Raw genomic sequence first — 18,650 nt, forward strand, 5'->3', positions numbered from 1 at the left:
ACATTGGCTCACATCCTTCCTCCACCCTCTGATTTCCTGTAAGCCTATCATTCAGTCTCTTGCTATCTAGGGCAGTTTGGTTATTTCATATCATTGACGTCATGTAGTATTTGTCCTTCAATGTCTGGGTTGCTTCACTCAACATAAGGTTCTCAAGATTCATCCATGTTATCACTTGTGTTTGTAGTGTGTTTGTTCTTACAGCCAAGTAGTATTCCATTGTATGTATATACCACATTTTATTGATCCACTCATCTGTTGATGGACATTTGGGTTGATTCCAACTTTTGGCATTGTGAACAATGCTGTTATGAACATTGGTGTACATATATCGGTTTGTGTCCTTGTTTTCAGTTCTGCTGGGTATATACACAGCAGTGGCATTGCTGGGTCATATGGCAAATCTATGGCTAGTTTTTTGAGAAACCGCCATACTGTCCTCCAGAATGGTTGGATCCTTCTGCATTCCCACCAGCAGTGGATGAGTGTTCCCCTTCCTTCACATCCTCTCCAGCACTTGTATTCTTCTGTTTTTTTCATAGCTGCCAATCTTATGGGTGTAAGATGGTATCTCATTGTGGTTTTGATTTGCATTTCCCTGATAGCTAGAGATTTGGAACATTTTTTCATGTGCTTTTTTGCCATTTGTATTTCTTCTTTGGAGAAGTGTCTGTTTAAGTCTTTTTCCCATTTTTTAAATGGGTTGTTTATCTTTTTATTTTCAAGATATAGGAGTTCTTTATATATGCAAGTTATAAGTTTCTTATCAGATATATGGTTGCCAAATATTTTCTCCCACTGTGTGGGCTCCCTTTTTACTTTCTTGACAAACTCCTTTGAGGTGCAGAAGGCTTTAATTTTGAGGAACACCCATTTATCTACTAGTTCTTTTGCTGCTCATGCTTTTGGTGAGATATTCATAAATCCATTTCCTATTACAAGGTCCTGTAGATGTTTCCCTACACTGCTTTCTAAGGTTTTTATGGTCTTGGCTCTTATATTTAGGTCTTTGATCCATCTTGAGTTGATCTTTGTATAAGGTGTGAGATGGTAATCCTCCTTCATTCTTCTACATATGGCTATCCAGTTCTCCAGACACCATTTGTTGAATAGGCCACTCTCTCCCAGTTGAGAGGGTTTGGTGGCTTTATCGAATATTATGTGGCTTTATATGTGAGGTTCTATATCAGAGCTTTCAATTCGATTCCATTGGTCTGTGTGTCTCTCCTTATGCCAATACCATGCTGTTTTCACCACTGTAGCTTTGTAGTATGTTTTGAAGTCAGGTAGTGTGATTCCTCCAATTTCGTTTTTCTTTTTCAGTATGTCTTTGGCTATTCGGGGTCTCTTTCCTTTCCAAATAAATTTCATAGTTTGTTTTTCTAGTTCCTTAAAGAAGGCTGTGTTGATTTTTATTGGGATTGCATTGAATGTGTAGATCAGTTTTGGTAGGATAGACATCTTAATAATGTTCAGTCTTCCTATCCATGAAAAAGGAATATTCTTCCATTTATTTAGGTCTTCTTTGATTTCCTTGAACAATCTTGTATAGTTCTCGGGATATAAGTTCTTTACCTCTTTAGTTAAATTTATTCCTAAGTATTTGATTATTTTATTTACTATTGTGAATGGTATTTGATTCTTGATTTCCTCCTGATCTTGCTCATTATTGGTGTACAGAAATGCTACTGATTTTTGCGCATTGATCTTATAACCTGCGACTTTACCAAACTCATTTATGAGTTCTAGAATCTTCGTTGTAGATCTCTCAGGGTTTTCTATGTATAGGATCATGTCATCTGCAAATAATGAAATTTTGACTTCTTCCTTTCCAATCTGAATGCCTTTTATTTCTGGTTCTTGCCTCAGTGCTCGAGCAAGTACTTCGAAGACAATGTTAAATAGGAGCAGAGACAATGGGCATCCTTGTCTTGTTCCTGAGTTTAGAGGGAAGGAGTCTAGGATTTCTCCATTGTAAACAATACTGGCTTTAGGTTTTTCATATATACTCTTTATCATGTTCAAAAAATTCCCTTGTATTCCAATCTTTTGGAGTGTTTTTATCAAGAAAGGGTGCTATATTTTGTCAAATGCCTTTTCTGCATCAATAGATATAATCATGTGATTTTTTTCCTTCAATCTGTTTATATGGTGTATTATGTTGATTGATTTTCTTATGTTGAACCATCCTTGCATACCTGGGATGAATCCCACTTGGTCGTGGTGTATAATTCGTTTAATGTGTTGTTGAATATGATTAGCAAGTATTTTGTTAAGTATTTTTGCGTCTAGGTTCATTAGAGAAATTGGTCTGTAATTTTCCTTTCTTGTGATGTCTTTGTTTGGCTTTGGTACTAGGGTAATGTTGGCATCATAGAAGGAGTTGGGTAATGTTCTTTCTGTTTCGATTTTTTGGAATAGTTTCAGCAGTACTGGTGTCAGTTCTTTCCAGAATGTTTTGTAGAATTCACCTGTGAAGCCATCTGGCCCTGGGATCTTCTTAGTTGGGAGATTTTTAAAAACTGATTCTATCTCTCTGCTTGTGATTGGTTTGTTAAGATCATCAATTTCTTCTTTTGTCAATATGGCTGCTTATGTGTTTCTAGGAATTTGTCCATTTCCTCTAGATTGTCATTTTTGTTGGAATATAGTTTTTCAAAGTATCCTCTTATGATAGTCTTTATTTCTGTGGGGTCAGGGGTGATATCGCCTTTCTCATTTCTTATTTTGTGTATTTGCATCTTCTCTCTTTTTTTCTTTGTTAGTCTCACTAAAGGTTTGTCAATTTTGTTGATCTTCTCAAAAAACCATCTCTTGGTCTTGTTTATCTTTTCAAGTGCTTTCTTATTTTCTATTTCATTTAGTTCTGCTCTTATCTTTGTTATTTCCTTCCTTCTTCTTCCTGTTGGGTTACTTTGTTGTTGTTTTTCTAATTCCTTCAAATGTGCAGGTAGCTCTTCAATTTTTGCTCTTTCTTCTTTTTTGATATAGGAATTTATGGCTATAAATTTTCCTCTCAGTACTGCTTTTGCTGCATCCCATAAATTTTGGTATGTTGTGTTATCATTATCATTTGATTCAAGGTAGTCATTGATTTCTTTTGAGATTTCCTCTTTGACCCACTGTTTTTTAAATAGTGTGCTGTTTAATTTCCAAATTGTGGTGTGAAATCTGGGCTTCTGTCCCTTGCAAATTTCCAGCTTGACTCCACTGTGGTCAGAGATATTGTTTTGTATGATTTCAATATTTCTGAATTCATTCAGCCTTTCTTTGTGGCCTAGCATATGATCTATCTTGGAGAATGATCCATGTGCGCTTGAGAAAAATGTTTATCCTGCTGTGTTTGGGTGTAGCGATCTATATATGTCTATTAGATCCAGCTCCTCTAATATACTGTTCAGATGTTTTGTTTCTTTGGTGATTCTCTCTTGAGATGTTCTGTCCAGAGTTGATAGTGGTGTATTAAAATCCCCCACTATAATTGTAGATGTATCTATTGTTTCACTTAGTTTTTCCAGCGTTTGCCTCACGTATTTAGAGGCGCCCTTGTTGGGGGCATAAATATTTATGATTGTTCGATCTTCTTGACCGATTGTCCCTTTCACTAAAATGTAGTATCCTTCTTTGTCTCTCACAATTGTTTCACATTTAAAGTCTATTTTGTCTGATATTAATATAGCTACTCCTGCCTTTTTTTGGTTATTGTTAGCTTGTATGATTGTTTTCCAGCCATTCACTTTCAATCTCCATGTGTCTCTGGTTCTAAGATGTGTCTCTTGTAGACAGCATATGGATGGGTCATATTTCCTTATCCAATGTCCCAGTCTGAATCTTTTGTTAGGTGAGTTTAATCTGTTGACATTCAGTGTTATTACTTTCAAGGAATTATTTGTGTTAGCCATATTTTGATTGGATTTGTGTTTGTCATATTTTGTTTGTATTTTTTTTTGTCTTTTTTTGTTGTTGTTGTTGTTCTTATACTCTCCTCCAACTCTGCCTGTCCTGTTTTTTCCTTTCTTCCTGCAGAACTCCCTTTAGCATTTCTTGAAGGGGAGGTTTCTTGTTGGCATACTCTTTCAGTTTCTGTTTGCGAATATTTTGAACTCTCCATCATGTTTGAATGCTAGTTTAGCTGGATAGAGTATTCTTGGTTGGAAATTTTTTCCCTTTAGTACCTTGACTATATCATACCACTGCCTTCTTGCCTCCATGGTTTCAGATGAGAAATCAGCACTTAATCTAATGGAGCTTCCCTTGTATGTGATGGTTTTCTTTTCTCTTGCTGCTTTTAGGATTTTCTCTTTGTCTTGAGCATTGGATAATTTGACAAGTATATGTCTTGGGGTGGGCCTGTTGGGGTTTATGACTAGTGGAGTGCGCTGTGCTTCTTGGATATGCACATCTGTCTCTTTCAGTAGATTTGGGAAGTTTTCAGCCATTATTTCCTGCAACACTCCTTCTGACCCCTTTCCCTTCTCTTCACCTTCTGGAATGCCTATAATATGGATGTTTGAGCGTTTTGCATTGTCATTCAGGTCCCTAAGTCCTGGATTTTTTCTATCTTCTTATTGACCCCTTCTACTATCTGTTTGATTTCTGATGTACTGTCTTCCACATCACTAATTCTCTGCTCTGTCTCTTCTAGTCTGCTGATATTTGCTGCACGTGTATTTTTGATTTCTTGAACTGTGGTGTTCATTCCCATCATATCTGTTATGTTTTTGTGTATGTCTGCAATTTCCCCTCCAAGTGATGTCTTCATGTTGTTAACCTCTTTCATTACTTCATCAAATTTTCGGTGATAAATGTTCTGAGATCTTTCATTGCTTGTGCAAAGTTTTGCTCCCCTTCGTGATTTTTGGTTTGTTGAATGGATTCAGCCATGTTTTCCTGATTACTGGTTTGGTTTGTAGATTTTTGTTGCTTTCTGGTCATCTCTTTATCTTGACGGATTTAATCAGTTCCTTAGCTTCTTTGTCTACTCTTGGAGGTTAATTAGCTGTTATTTTTGCACAGGTGTTATATCTTCTCTTTGTCACTTTTTTCTTCTTATTCTAATTTCTTGTTGTTGGTTAAGTTCACTTTAAAGGAAAGTATTAGTGTTGGGGAAAGGCAATTGTGTAAGCAAGGGAAAAGTGTAAAGTAGTATTGGTGATATATGTTAACAAAGCAAGAATATGAGATCTGGGAGGATGGAGGTTGGATTCATGTAAATTGTGTAGAGTTATAGCAGTAGGTAGAGTACTTATTATGAGGTAGATGATTGAATATGGGAGGAATATGGTATGAGCTATAAAGCTATTGTTTTCATGAGAGAGGGAAAGAGCAAAGAAAGGTAATAGTTTCAAGAGTGGATAACAGACAGAAAACAAAACAAAGGTATTAGGAATTAAGACTTAGACCCTTTGTGGATCGAAGAAAGGGAGGTGGGAGGTGGAATATAGGAGAGACAGTAGATGGTGGCGGATATCAATATGTAGGGGAAAGAGGATAGTGTAGGTAGCCTAAATCAGTTCACACAGAAATGAGGCAGTGGAGGATGAGAAAACCCAGCGAATGTGAGGTGTTTCCTGCCACACCTATTGTATAATTGAGTTAAAATAAACTAAGTAGAATATGAGGGACAAGAAGGAGAGAGACAACAGAAAAAAAGAAAAAAGAAAAAAAAAAGGGGGTAAGGGACGAGAGGAAGAAAGGAAAAGAGGGTGGGAAAAGGGTGGGGAACAGGTAGGGGAAAGAAAAAAAAAAAACAGATATACACGAACCAGAATTAAAACACCCACTACACAGCACCTACCACAAAAAAAAAAAAAACCTTAAATAACTGAGTAAAAAAAGACTTTGGGGGATACACTGTGAGAGAAGACTAGGGGATAATGTGGTGTTAACAATCAGGGAATTGAAAAAAGTAAAGAATAAGTCAAAATGAAAATAAAAACAAAACAAAATGAAATGATAAAGAAAAAAATGCCAACGTTGAAGGCTAGGGCATTTAAGGACCTCAGATGGACCTCAGTGCGTGAAGGATTCAGGGATGGAAAGTCTGAGATATTGAGGACTCAAGAGGTGTGAGTCTCTGCGGTGTGGGCCACCAGAGTTTAGGGAATTCAGGCCTGGTAACCCCCAATCTGGTCAACAGGAAGCCTGGGAGCCCCACAGTGTAACACAGCCCTCAGGGATCCCCACAGCTGGGTGCCAGCCCTAAGGGGGAAGTCAGATCTGCAAACTCTATATATTATGACTGAACCCTGCAATTCACTTACTTAGCTGGGCTCATTAGTATGGGTATCTCTCACTTTAGCTTTTTGACAGCTCCCGTCCTGTGATTCCAAACCACTGCCACTAGAGGGCGCCTCTACACCACAGCCACTTTACTAGTACAGATCCGAAGCCCGGCCTGTGACGCCAAAAACAGATTCTAAAACCGGAATTCCTAAGCTTCGCAGAATATTCCCTGATCGGCTTCCAGACGTGTCCCCCTCCCTTACCGCAGCCTAAAACAATTTTCCATTTATGTCTCTTTATTGCCTACAGCCTATTTCGGTTGGAGCTCGTCTGCTGGCCTTTTGGGGGCGGGGCTTCAGGCAGAAGCACTATTGTTTGTATTTGCAATCCAAAGTTTCTCCCGCTTCACAACAAAACACCGTCTATCTTCCCTAATCGATCCGCAAAGGCGACCCACTGCATCAACCCACCAACAGCTTGCCCAGAACTCGCGAACTTCTCAGCACCTCAGACCCATCCAAAAGCAGAGCCGCCGGGCAGGACCGCGGTTCCCCCCACCCCCAACAGGGAGGAGCCCGTGCGCAGGTCTCACCTGCGGGCAATAGAATCCAAATTATATCCACCAGACCAATCCTCTCCGTCTCCCCTCCACCCAATCGATGTCCAGGCACCTCTGCCCTGCAAAAATCCTGAAAAAGCCCTGCCCTGGAGAACCTGAAGCTGCGCCCAGCCGTCTCCTCCCGGGGCAGACCGCCAAGGCAAGTTCACTCAGCAATCATCTTGCATCCTCCCTTTTGGTGTAATTTAACATGTCTTATATCCATCTTTGTGTAATTTTGTGGAACACTTCTATTGCCCACACAGTTACATTGATTCCATTTATTCAATACCTCTTTCCCCCTTTGCTCACGGCCCACAGTGACAGTCAATCTTCATTGCTTGAAGGGCCATGTTCAGAGATACTTGCAACAGTGTTGAGGGTTTGATGTGCTCAAATGCCCAAATGCACTGGGAGTCACCATTTCTCTCGAGAGATACAATTCCCTCTATTTGAGAACATCAGTCCTCCCCAGGATGTGAGTATACATTCACTCTCATTATATGGGTCTCTATCCAAAGATATTGCCAACTTTGGCAAAATGAGCACTCATACACTCCCTGGAACCCTGTCCTGTGTCAGATTATCCCCTTTAAGTGTCTTAAACAGGTAACCTTCCTTATTATATTTTTGAAAAGGATTTCTCAGCATTATAATCTCAACCAACTACCAGACAATCTCCTATGTTCGTATGTTGCCCCACCCTCCCCCCAATTTCTTGGGCAATATTGCCCATCCTCCCAGCCTTAGCCCCCCTCAAGCCTGCAAAGCCCTACCCAAAAGTAACCCTATGCCCCTATTTTATCTCTTCCTTGTACAAATACTTACCTCCAGCTTATCATAGATTTCACACATGTAGGTGTCACCTTACATCATTCCTCTACCTGCCAAATTCCTTTAAGCCTATCATCCAGTCTCTAGCTCTCTGAGACAGCTTGGTTTACTTATTTCATATCATTGAGGTCATGCAGTATTTGTCCTTCAATGCCTGGGTTGCTTCACTCAACATAAGGTTCTCAAGATTCATCCATATTATCACATGTGTTTGTACTGTATTCGTTCATAAGCTGAGTAGTATTCCATTGTATGTATCGACTACATCTTACATATCCTTTCATCTGTTGATGGGCATTTGGATTGATTCCAACATTTGGCAATAGTGAACAATGCTGCTATGAATATTGGTGTGCATATATCAGTTTGTGTCCTTGTTTTCAGTTATACTGTGTATATACTCAGCAGTGGAATTCCTGGGTCATATGGAAAATCTATACCTAGTTTTTTGAGAAACAGCCAAACTGTCCTTCAGACTGACTGGATCCTTCTGCATTCCCACCAGCAGTGGATGAGTGTTCCCATTCCTCCACATCCTCTCCAGCATTTGTAGTCTTCTGACTTTTTCATAGCTGCCAATCTTATGGGAGTAAAATGGTATCTCATTGAAGTTTTGATTTGCATTTCCCTGATAGCTAGAGATTTGGAGCATTTTTCTCATGTGCTTTTTGTCCATTTGTATTTCTTCTTAGAAGTGTCTGTTTAAATCTTTTTCCCATTTTTTAAATGGGTTGTTTGTCTTTTTATTTTCAAGATATAGGAGTTCTTTATATATGCATGATATAGGTCTCCTATAAGATATATGGTTACCAAATATTTTCTGCCATTGTGTAGGCTCTCTTTTCACTTCCTTGACAAATGCCTTTGAGATGCAGAAGGCTTTAATTTTGAGGAGGTCCCATTTTTCTATTTCTTCTTTTGCTGCTCATGCTTTTGGTGTGAAGTTCATTAAATAAGTCATTTCCTATTACAAGGTCCTGTAGACGCTTCCCTACACTGCTTTCTAAAGTCTTTATGGTCTTGGCTCTTATATTTAGGTCTTTGATCCATCTTGAGTTGATTTTTGTATAAGATGTGAGATGGTATTCCTCTTTTATTCTTTTACATATGGATATCCAGTTCTCCAGACACCATTTGTTGAATAGGCCCTTCTCTCCCAGTCAAGAGGGTTGGTTGGCTTTATCAAATATTATATGACTATACATATGAGCATCTATATCAGAACTCTCAATTTGGTTCCATTGGTCTGTGTGTCTATCCTTGTGCCAATACCATGCTGTTTTCATTACTGTAGCTTTGTGGTATGTTTTGAAGTCAGGTAGTGTAATTCCTCCAATTTCCTTTTTCTCTTTCAATATGTCTTTGGCTAACGAGATCTCTTTCCTCTCCAAATAAATTTCAGAGTTAGTTTTTCTAGTTCCTTAAAGAATGCTGTGTTGATTTTTATTGTGATTGTATTGAATGTGTAGATCAGTTTTGGTAGGATAGACATCTTAATAATATTCAGTCTTCCTATCCATGAGCAGGGAATATTCTTCCATTTATTTCAGTCTTCTTTGATTTCCTTGAACAGTGTTGTGTAATTTGCTGTGTGTAATTTTTTACATCTTTATTTAAATTTATTCCTAGGTGTTTGATTTTTTTATTGACTGCTGTAAATGGTATTTGTTTCTTGATTTCATCCTAAGCTTGCTCATTATTGGTGTATAGAAATGCTACTGATTTTTGGACATTGATCTTATAACCTGTGACTTTACAAAACTCATTTATGAGTTCCAGAAGCTTTGCTGTAGACCTCTCAGGATTTTCTATGTATAGGATCATGTCATCTGCTAATAATGAAATTTTGACTTCTTTTCCAATTTGAATGCATTTTATATCTGGTTCTTGCCACAGTGCTTGAGCAAGTACTTCTAAGACAATGTTAAATAGAAGAGGTGATAGTGGGCATTCTTGTCTTGTTCCTGATCTTAGAGGGAAAAGTTTCAGCATTTCACCATTCTAAATGATGTTGGCTGTGGGTTTTTCATATATGCTCTTTGTCATGTTCAGAAGATTTCTTGTATTCCAATCTTTTGCAGTGTTTTTATCAAGAAAGGGTGCTGTATTTTGTCAACGCTTTTTCTGCATCTATACATATAATCATGTGATTTTTTCCTTCAATCTGTTTATATGGTGTATATCATTGATTGATTTTCTTATGTTGAACCATCCTTGCATACCCAGAATGAATCCCACTTGGTTATGGTGCATAATTCGTTTAATGTGTTGTTGAATATGGTTAGCAAGTATTATGTAGAGGATTTTTATGTCTAGGTTCATTAGAGAAATTGGCCTGTAATTTTCCTTTCTTGTGGTGTCTTTGTTTGGCTTTGGTACTATGGTAATGTTGGCATCATAGAATGAGTTAGGTAATGTTCCTTCTGTTTTGATTTTTTGGAAGAGTTTCAGCAAGATTGGCATTTGTTCTTTCCAGAATGTTTTGTAGAATTCACCTTTGAAGCCTTCTGGCCCTGGACACTTCTTAGTTCAGAGGTTTATAATAACTGATTCTATCTCTTTCCTTATGATTGGTTTGTTGAGATCATCAATTTCTTCTTTCATCAATGTGGGTTTCATCAATATGTGCTCCTTATGTGTTTCTAGGAATTTGTCCATTTCCTCTGAATTGTCATTTTTGTTGGAATACAGTTTTTCAAAATATCCCCTTATGATAGTCTTTATTTCTGTGGGGTCAGTGGTGATATCTCCTTTCTCATTTCTTATTTTATGTACTTGTATCTTCTCTCTTTTTTTCTTTGTTACTCCAGCTAAGAGTTTATAAATTTTATGGATCTTCTCAAAGAACCAACTCTTGGTTTTGTTTAACTTTTCAAGTGCTTTCTTATTTTCTATTTTGTTTAGTTCTGCTCTTATCTTTGTTATTTCTTTCTTTCTTCTTCCTGTGGTGTTACTTTGTTGTTTTTTTACTGATTACTCCAAATGTGCAGTTATTTCTTCAATTTTTGCTCTTTCTTATTTTTTGATGTATGACTTTATGGCTATAAATTTCCCTCTCAGTACTGCTTTTGCTGCATCCCATAAATTTTGGTATGTTGTGTTAACATTTTCATTAGTTTCATGGTAGTTATTAATCTCTTGATTTTTCTGACTTGACCCAGTGTTTTTCTAAGAGTGTGCTGCTTAATTTCCATATCTTGGTGTGAAATCTGGCCCTCTGGCCATTGCAGATTTCAAGCTTCAGTCCAATGTGATCAGATATATTATTTTGTATTATTTCAATCTTTCTGAATTCATTGAGCCTTTCTTTGTGACCTAGCATATGGTCTATCTTGGAGAATGATCCATGTGCACTTGAGAAAAATGTATATTCTTTATTTCCATGTAATGATCTGCATATATTTATTAGGTCCAGTTCCTCTAATATACTATTCAAAGTTTTGATTCTTAATTGATTCTCTTTTGAGATGTTCTGTCCAAAGTTGATAGTGGTGTATTAAAGCCCCCCACTGTAATAGTAAAGGCATCTATTCATTCACTTAGTTTTTCCAGTGTTTACCTCACATATTTGGAGGTGACCTTGTTAGGGGCATAAATAAATATGATTGTTCATTCTTCTTGAAAGATTATCCCTTTCACTAATATGTAGTATCCATCTTTGTCTCTCACAATTGTTTTGCATTTAAAGTCTATTTTGTCTGATATTAATATAACTACTTCTGCCTTTTTTTGGTTATTCTTTGCTGGTAAGATTGTTTTCCAGCCATTAACTTTCAACCTCCTTGAAATCCTGAGTCTAAGATGTGTTTCTTGTAGACAGCATATAGATGGGTCATGTTTCCTTATCCAATCTCCCAGTCTGAATCTTTTGGCAGGTGAGTTTAATCCATTGACATTTAGTGTTATTACTTTCAAGGAATTATTTATGCTAGTCATATTTTGATCAGAGTTGTGTTTGTCCTATTTGGTTTGTTTTTTTCCTTCTCTTTTTGTCTTTTTTGTTGCTCTTACACTCTCCTCCAACTCTACCTCTTCTGCTTTTATCTTTCTTCCTGCAGAACTCACTTTAGTATTTCTTGAAGGGCATGGTTCTTGTTGGTATACTCTTTTAATTTCTCTTTATCTGTGAATATTTTGAACTCTCCCTCATTTTTGAATGCTAGCTTAGCTGAGTAGAGTATTCTTCATTGGAAATTTTTTTCTTTTAGTACCTTGACTATATCTTACCACTGCCTTCTTGCCTCCATGGTTTCAGATGAGAAGTCAGCATTTAATCTTATGGAGCCTCACTTGTATGTGATGGTTCTCTTTTCTCTTCCTGCTTTAGAATATTCTCTTTGTCTTGAGCATTGGATAATTTGACAAGTATATGTTTTGGGTTGGCCTGTTGGGATTTATGGTGTTGGGGTGCATTGGGCTTCCTGGACATGTATATCCACCTCTCTCAGTAGATTTGAGAAATTTTCAGCCATTATTTCCTCCAACACCCCTTCTGTCCCCTTTCCCTTCTCTTCTCCTTTCGGGATGCCTATAATACGTATGTGAGTGTGTTTTGCATTGTCATTCAGGTCCCTAAGTCCTAGCTGGATTTTTTCTATCTTTTTATCGATCAATTCTATCTGTTTGATTTCAGATGTACTGTCTTCCACATCACTAATTCTCTCCTCTGCCTCTTCTAATCTGCTGATATTTGCTGAGAGTGTATTTTTGATTTCTTGAACTGTGGTGTCCATCACCATCATATCTATTATCTTTTTGTGTATGTCTGCAATTTCTTTATTCTCTCCAAGTGTTTTCTTCATATTGTTAATCTCTTCCTTTACTTCATTACGTTGGTCTCTAATATATGTTTTGAGATCTTTAATTACTTGTCCAATATTCTGCTCCTCTTCCTGGTTTTTAGTTTGTTCATTGGATTGGGTCATGTTTTCACTGATTATTGTTTTGGTTTGTAGTTTTTTGTTTCTGTCTCATCATCATTTTATCTTGATGGGTTTATTCAGTTCCTTAGCTTCTTTGTCTAGACTTAGGTATTAATTAGTTGTTGTTTGTGCATAAGTGTTATGTCTTCTCTTTGTCACTTCATTCTTCTTACTCTATTTTCTTGTTGCTTGTTAAGTTCACTTTGAAGGAAAATATTAGGGCCAGGGAAAGCAAAATGAGTAAGAAAAGAAAATGTATAAAGCATTATTGGTAATAAATTTTAACAGAGCAACGATGTGATATCTAGGAGAATGGATATTAGACTCATGTAAGTTGTGTAGAGTTATTGCATTAAGTAGAGTACCTATAATGAGACAGTCAACTGACTATGGGGAAGAATATAGTATGAATTAAAAGGCCAGTTTTTTCATGAGAGAGGGAAAGAGAAAAGAATGATAATAATATCAAGAGTGGATAAAAGACAGAAAACAGAACAAAGGTATTAGAAATAAAAAGCCAGACAATTTGGGGGCCAAAGAAAGGGAGGTGGAATATAAGAAAAACAGTAGATGATGGAGGATAGAAAGATATAGGGGAAAGGGGATAGTGTAGGGGCCAAAATTAATACACACAGAAACCTGGAAATGGAGGATGAGGAAACACAGCAAATGTGAAACATTCCCTGCAGCACCTATTATATAAAGAAAATAAAATAAAAAAGAAGAAAAGGAGAGAAAAGAAAAATAAAGAGAAAAACGGGGGACAAAGAAAAGGGGGGAAACAAGCAAGAAAAAGAGAAAGAGAAAAAAACTAAATAAATAAAAAAGGACCTTGGATGATAAAACAGGAGAAAAGTCCATGAGACAATGCAATATTAGCAACCATGACAAAAAGAAAAGAGAAGAAAAGAAAAGAACCAACGTTTCAAGCTAGGAATCCTCTTTACAGTTAAATAAAATGCTTAAGGATCTGGCCTTCCCCTTTTCTCCCTTCCTCACTTCTCTCTCAGATCCCAGGGCAGCAGGAAAGCTGCCTGAGAGGTTCGGTAGGAGATTCCAGTGGGTCCTTGTTGAACCAACTCAACACAGAAGATTATGACTCTTTATTTCCAGTGTGAGAGCACCTATAGCTCACCAGAAACCCCAAATATGCTATTGGAAGCTTAGATAGCACATCCTACAGTCTCTCCCCCTTAGGTGTGCCAGGGGAGGTTTAATTGATTTTCTGACTCCACCTTCTCCCAGACTAAGTTTCCTATCCCAGGACTTTTAGGTAAATTGGGCTTCCTCAGCAGATTCACCTCTCCTTTCTTCCCAAACTCTATCTAGGTCAGCTTGTACACTCCTCCAAGCTCAAGGAGAAAAAAACAAAACACAAAACACAGAGGGCTAGGGTAATCAAGGACCTCAGATGTACCTCAGGGCATGGTGGATTTGGAAATGGGAAGTCCATGATATTGCAGACTCAAGGTGTGTGAGTCTCTGGAGCATGGGCTACCCTGGTTTAGGGGACACAGACCTGGGAACCACACATCTGGTCAACACTGTGTTTGGGAACACCACAGCACAACAAGGATTTCAGGGATTGTTGCGGCTGAGCTGCCAGCCCTAGGGGGAGAGGTCCTACCCACAACTTCTGACCTTCGTGTCAAAAACCCAAAATTCCACCTCTCACAAGAATCTCTTCTGTCACTGTCTCACCAAATTGACATCCAGACACTTCCCACCCTGCAAGTCCCTGTAACAGCCTGCTCAGGGTTTGGGAACACTGCAGCACAACAAAGATTCCAGGAATCACTGCAGCCAGGCTGCCAGCCCTAGGGGGAAGGGTCCCACCCACAACTTCTAACCTCTGTGTAAGAGACCCAAATGTCTACCTTTTGCAAGAATCTCTTCTGTCACTGTCTCACCAAATTGACATCCAGACACCTCCTGCCCCACAAGCACCAGAAACAGCCCAGTCCAGCAGGACCCAGACCCTACTCAGCCACCTCTTTTCAGGAGAGATCTTGAGGTGCACTCACTCAGACCCCATCTTTCCCCGCCTCCCTGATCACCTATATTCTAATTATTTATTCCATGAGTTTAGATAATATATTTATCTCATAAAAGAGCAATCATACATTATCTTTCCTTTTGTGTCTGGCTTATTACATTCAACATAATGTAATCCAGATTCATCGATGTTGTTATATGCTTCATGACTTCATTTTTTCTTACCACTGCCTAATATTTCATCATGTGTATACACCACAATTTATTTATCCATTCATCAATTGATGGACCCCTCTGTTGTTTCCAACTTTGGACTACCATGAATAATGCCACCATTAATGTCAATGTGAAGATGTCTATTTGTGTCACTGCTCTCAGTTCTTCTGACTATATAACTTGTAGTGGTATTGCTGGGTTACATGGCAAGTCTATATTCAACTTCCATAGGAAGTTACAGTTTTCTGGCTTTTTAATAGTGAAGAGTGTGAAAGGTGTGAAATGATATCTATAGTTTTGATTTGTATTTTCCTAACCAATAGTGCTGGTGCATATTTTTTCAGGTGTTTCTTTGCAACTTTATTTCTTCTTTGAACACTTGCCTTTTCAAGTGTTTTTATCATGTTTTAATCAAATAGTTTGTCTTTTTATTTTGAGTTGTATGATCTCTTTATCATGAATATTAAGCACTTACCAGATATTTGATTGCCAAATATTTTCTCTCAATGAGTAAGCTGCCTTTTCACCCTTTTGACAAAGTTCTTTGAGGTGCAAAAGTGTTTAATTTGAGGAGTCTCATTTATCTATTTTTTCTTTTGTTGCTTTTGGTTTGCTTGTAAAGTTTAAAAAACAGATACCACAAGATCTTGAAGAAGTTTTCCTATGTTTTCTTTTAGGGTTTTTGGTTGTTGTTTTCATATTTATGGCCTTGACCCATTTTGAGTTAATTTTTATATAATTATTTTATATATATCTTTTGGATATGGCTACCCAGTTCTCCCAGCACCATTTTTTTTATCAGGATGTTTTGGCCCACTTTCATTCATCTAAAGATATTTGCTGAATTCCCTTGTAATTTCTATTTTGAACTACTGATTATTTAAAAATGTGTTGTTTAATGTCCATATATTTAAGAATTTCCACCTTTGCATCCATTATTGCATTAAACTTCATTCTGTTAAGATCAGAGAAATTGTTTGTATAATTTCAAACCTTTTAAATTTATTGAAACTTCTCTTGTGGCCCAAAATAAGTCTATCAGGGAAAAGGATCCATGAGCACTTGAAAAGAATTCATATTCTGCATTTTGGGATGCAGTGCTCTATAGATATTTGTTAGGTCTAGTTCATTTATCATATTTTTCAAGTTTTGTTTTCTTTATTTTAGTTTTCTCCAGATATTCTATCCAATACTGAGAATAGTGTATTGATATCTCCAATTATTATTGCAGAGAAATCTGTTTTTCCTTTCAACTTTGCCAGGTTGTCTCTCATATACCTCAGGGCACTAGGTTTAGGTTCATAAATATTTAGTACAGTTATTTCTTCTTGGTGAATTAACACTTTTTTAAATGTAAAATTACATTTTTCACTCCTTATAACAGTTTTGCATTTAAAATCTGTTTTGTCTGATATTAGTGTTGCAAGTCCAGCTCTCTTTTTGTCACTGTTTGCATGGAATAAATTTTTTTCCAAATTTTACCTATAACCTGATTGTGTCTTTAAAGCCAAGGTGCATCTCATGTAGACAACATATAGACGGCTCATATATTTTTATCTATTCTATCAGTCTGTGTCTTATGATTGGGAAATTCAAGCCATTAACATTTAATGTTGTTACCGTAAAGGCATTACTTCATCCATGTTGTCCTTTAGTTTTTTGTTCTCATATACTATTGTTTGTCTTTTCGCCTTTTAATTTACCCTTCTTAATAATCTTTAGTTTTACAAAATTCCCCACATCTCTTGACCTTGATTTTACTTTCAGGCTGCAATTCTCCCTTTAGTATCTCTTATAATTCCAGTCTTTTTGCAACATATTCTATCAGTTCTAGTATGTCAGTGAAGATTTGAAATCACATGCTGAGACCAGGTCAAAAATATGTTGGCTTTGAAGGGAAGGTGATGCAGAACTTAAGAAATAAAAGACAGAAAGAAAGACATAAGAGACAAAATAAAGATGGGACCAGGGGAACTCACAGCTCCTGGAACTGAGAACCTTGACCCTAGTTTCCACATCATATTTATTAGAAATTACAGAGCAGTAGCTATGTTTACTTTCAAGACTGTTTGTCATTAGAACTGCAACAGAGAACAGGCCATACAAAGAAATGCCTCCTCATGCAAACAATTATCATGCTGACAAGACAGTGTTCCATCTAGTCAAGGCCTGGTGTTTCTAAGCCCACACTTCTTATCTGCATTATGGAAACATTCTAAGTTCAAGCCAAGTTCCCACATTCAAATTTAAGCTATTTTCCCACATTTCCCCCTTTTTGTTTTCACAAAGTAATAAATACAGCTCAGGTTGTTTCTTGTTTGTAGCATGCATCTGAGGACTATATACATACAAAAAAGACAGGAACAGATAATTAATATATCTCCTAGAAGACCTCCTCTCTAACTCTTAATCCATATCATAGGGTTCAGGGATCTCAATCCATCTGCAATTCCTGTCATAGTTTGTGAGGCAGAAAACAATTGCAAATGAGCATGTTGAATGCTTGTTACTTGGGCTTGTAATTGAGAAATAGCTAAGCTTATTTTTTTTATGACCATGGAAATGACATTTCACTGATTCCTAAGGAATATCACTGCTATTATATACATAGGGGGTAACACAAAAACTAGATATATTCCAACCACATTGTAGGCATAAATGCATATTCAATTTGTAATTCTTCCCCCAAGCTCAAAACTGCATTTTATTCATAATCTATAACTGCAGTAGATTATACAACAACAAACAATAAGACTTCCAACTAGCAAACATTTAATGAATAGGTTTTCATTTCTCATGGGCTTAAGATTCCCAACCAGCAAGACTATATAGTCCAGTACTCGATCAAAATGACCTCATTTTACACACTTTGTATAGTTTGAGGCATAAGAACTGAGAATTATAGTTACTCCCACATTTTGGACTGTGGGGCAACTAGAAGATTATTTCATAATTTCAATGCCTTCATCGGTCTCACTTTTAGCATCTTTTTTGGACCTGAGGCCACAACTCAGTGTTGAATTTAAACTTAGTCCATTGCTGTAAGGATTCATTTTCTAGTCAGGAAATAGTAGCTGTTTTGTTATAAGAGTCCCAGTGCAGTGTCTGTGGCAGTGAAAGCATACCTCATTCCTTCCTAGTATAGAAGGGGACCAATGAACACAATGGATATTCATGGGTGAAGCCCATGAGCTGTTAGCAAGTAACAGGCAGCCATAACTGCTGCACTAGGCACCACAATGTCTGATACCCAGGATGTTTGCCTTTCCAGTGGAGCCACTCTGCTTCTTCTCAGGTTTCAATTGTATGGCTCTGGATCTTCAGGAGGGCATGTGCCTCAACATTCCTGAAAGGGCTGTCAGAGGAGTAGGCAGGGATATGACAGTTACCTGTCACTGCTGGCAGGCATCCCAGATGTTCTTTCACATGTCTTTCCCTCCCTGGAGGGTGATTCACAACAGTCCATCATTTCTGTCTTGATTTTAGCATTTGCAATCCACCCCTAGATAGGGATGGCAGTCTTCAGAGTAATTGGACATTATTAGGTTAAATCTTTCACTTTCAGCAGGGCTTCCTACGCTGCACACAATTGCTTTTTATATTGTACTTTTGGCCCCATCCCAGAACTGTGACTAAAACTCAAGGGGTATTTGTTTAGAATGTTGCCTCTGCCACAAACCCGACCCAAAGCCAATATTGTTGCTTACCACATCCAATTCATAGGCTAAGTCAATGTCTGCCTTCTCCCTCCTTTTTAAAAAAATTTTTAAAGCAGTCTGATGGAGGTCCTCCTATTCCCATGGAGGACCTTTCCCAATTAACACATAAAATAGTTTTCATATCTGAGCTAATTGAGGGAT

This window comes from Dasypus novemcinctus, chromosome 16 (genome assembly GCF_030445035.2).
Source record: "Dasypus novemcinctus isolate mDasNov1 chromosome 16, mDasNov1.1.hap2, whole genome shotgun sequence".
Lineage (NCBI taxonomy): Eukaryota > Metazoa > Chordata > Mammalia > Cingulata > Dasypodidae > Dasypus > Dasypus novemcinctus.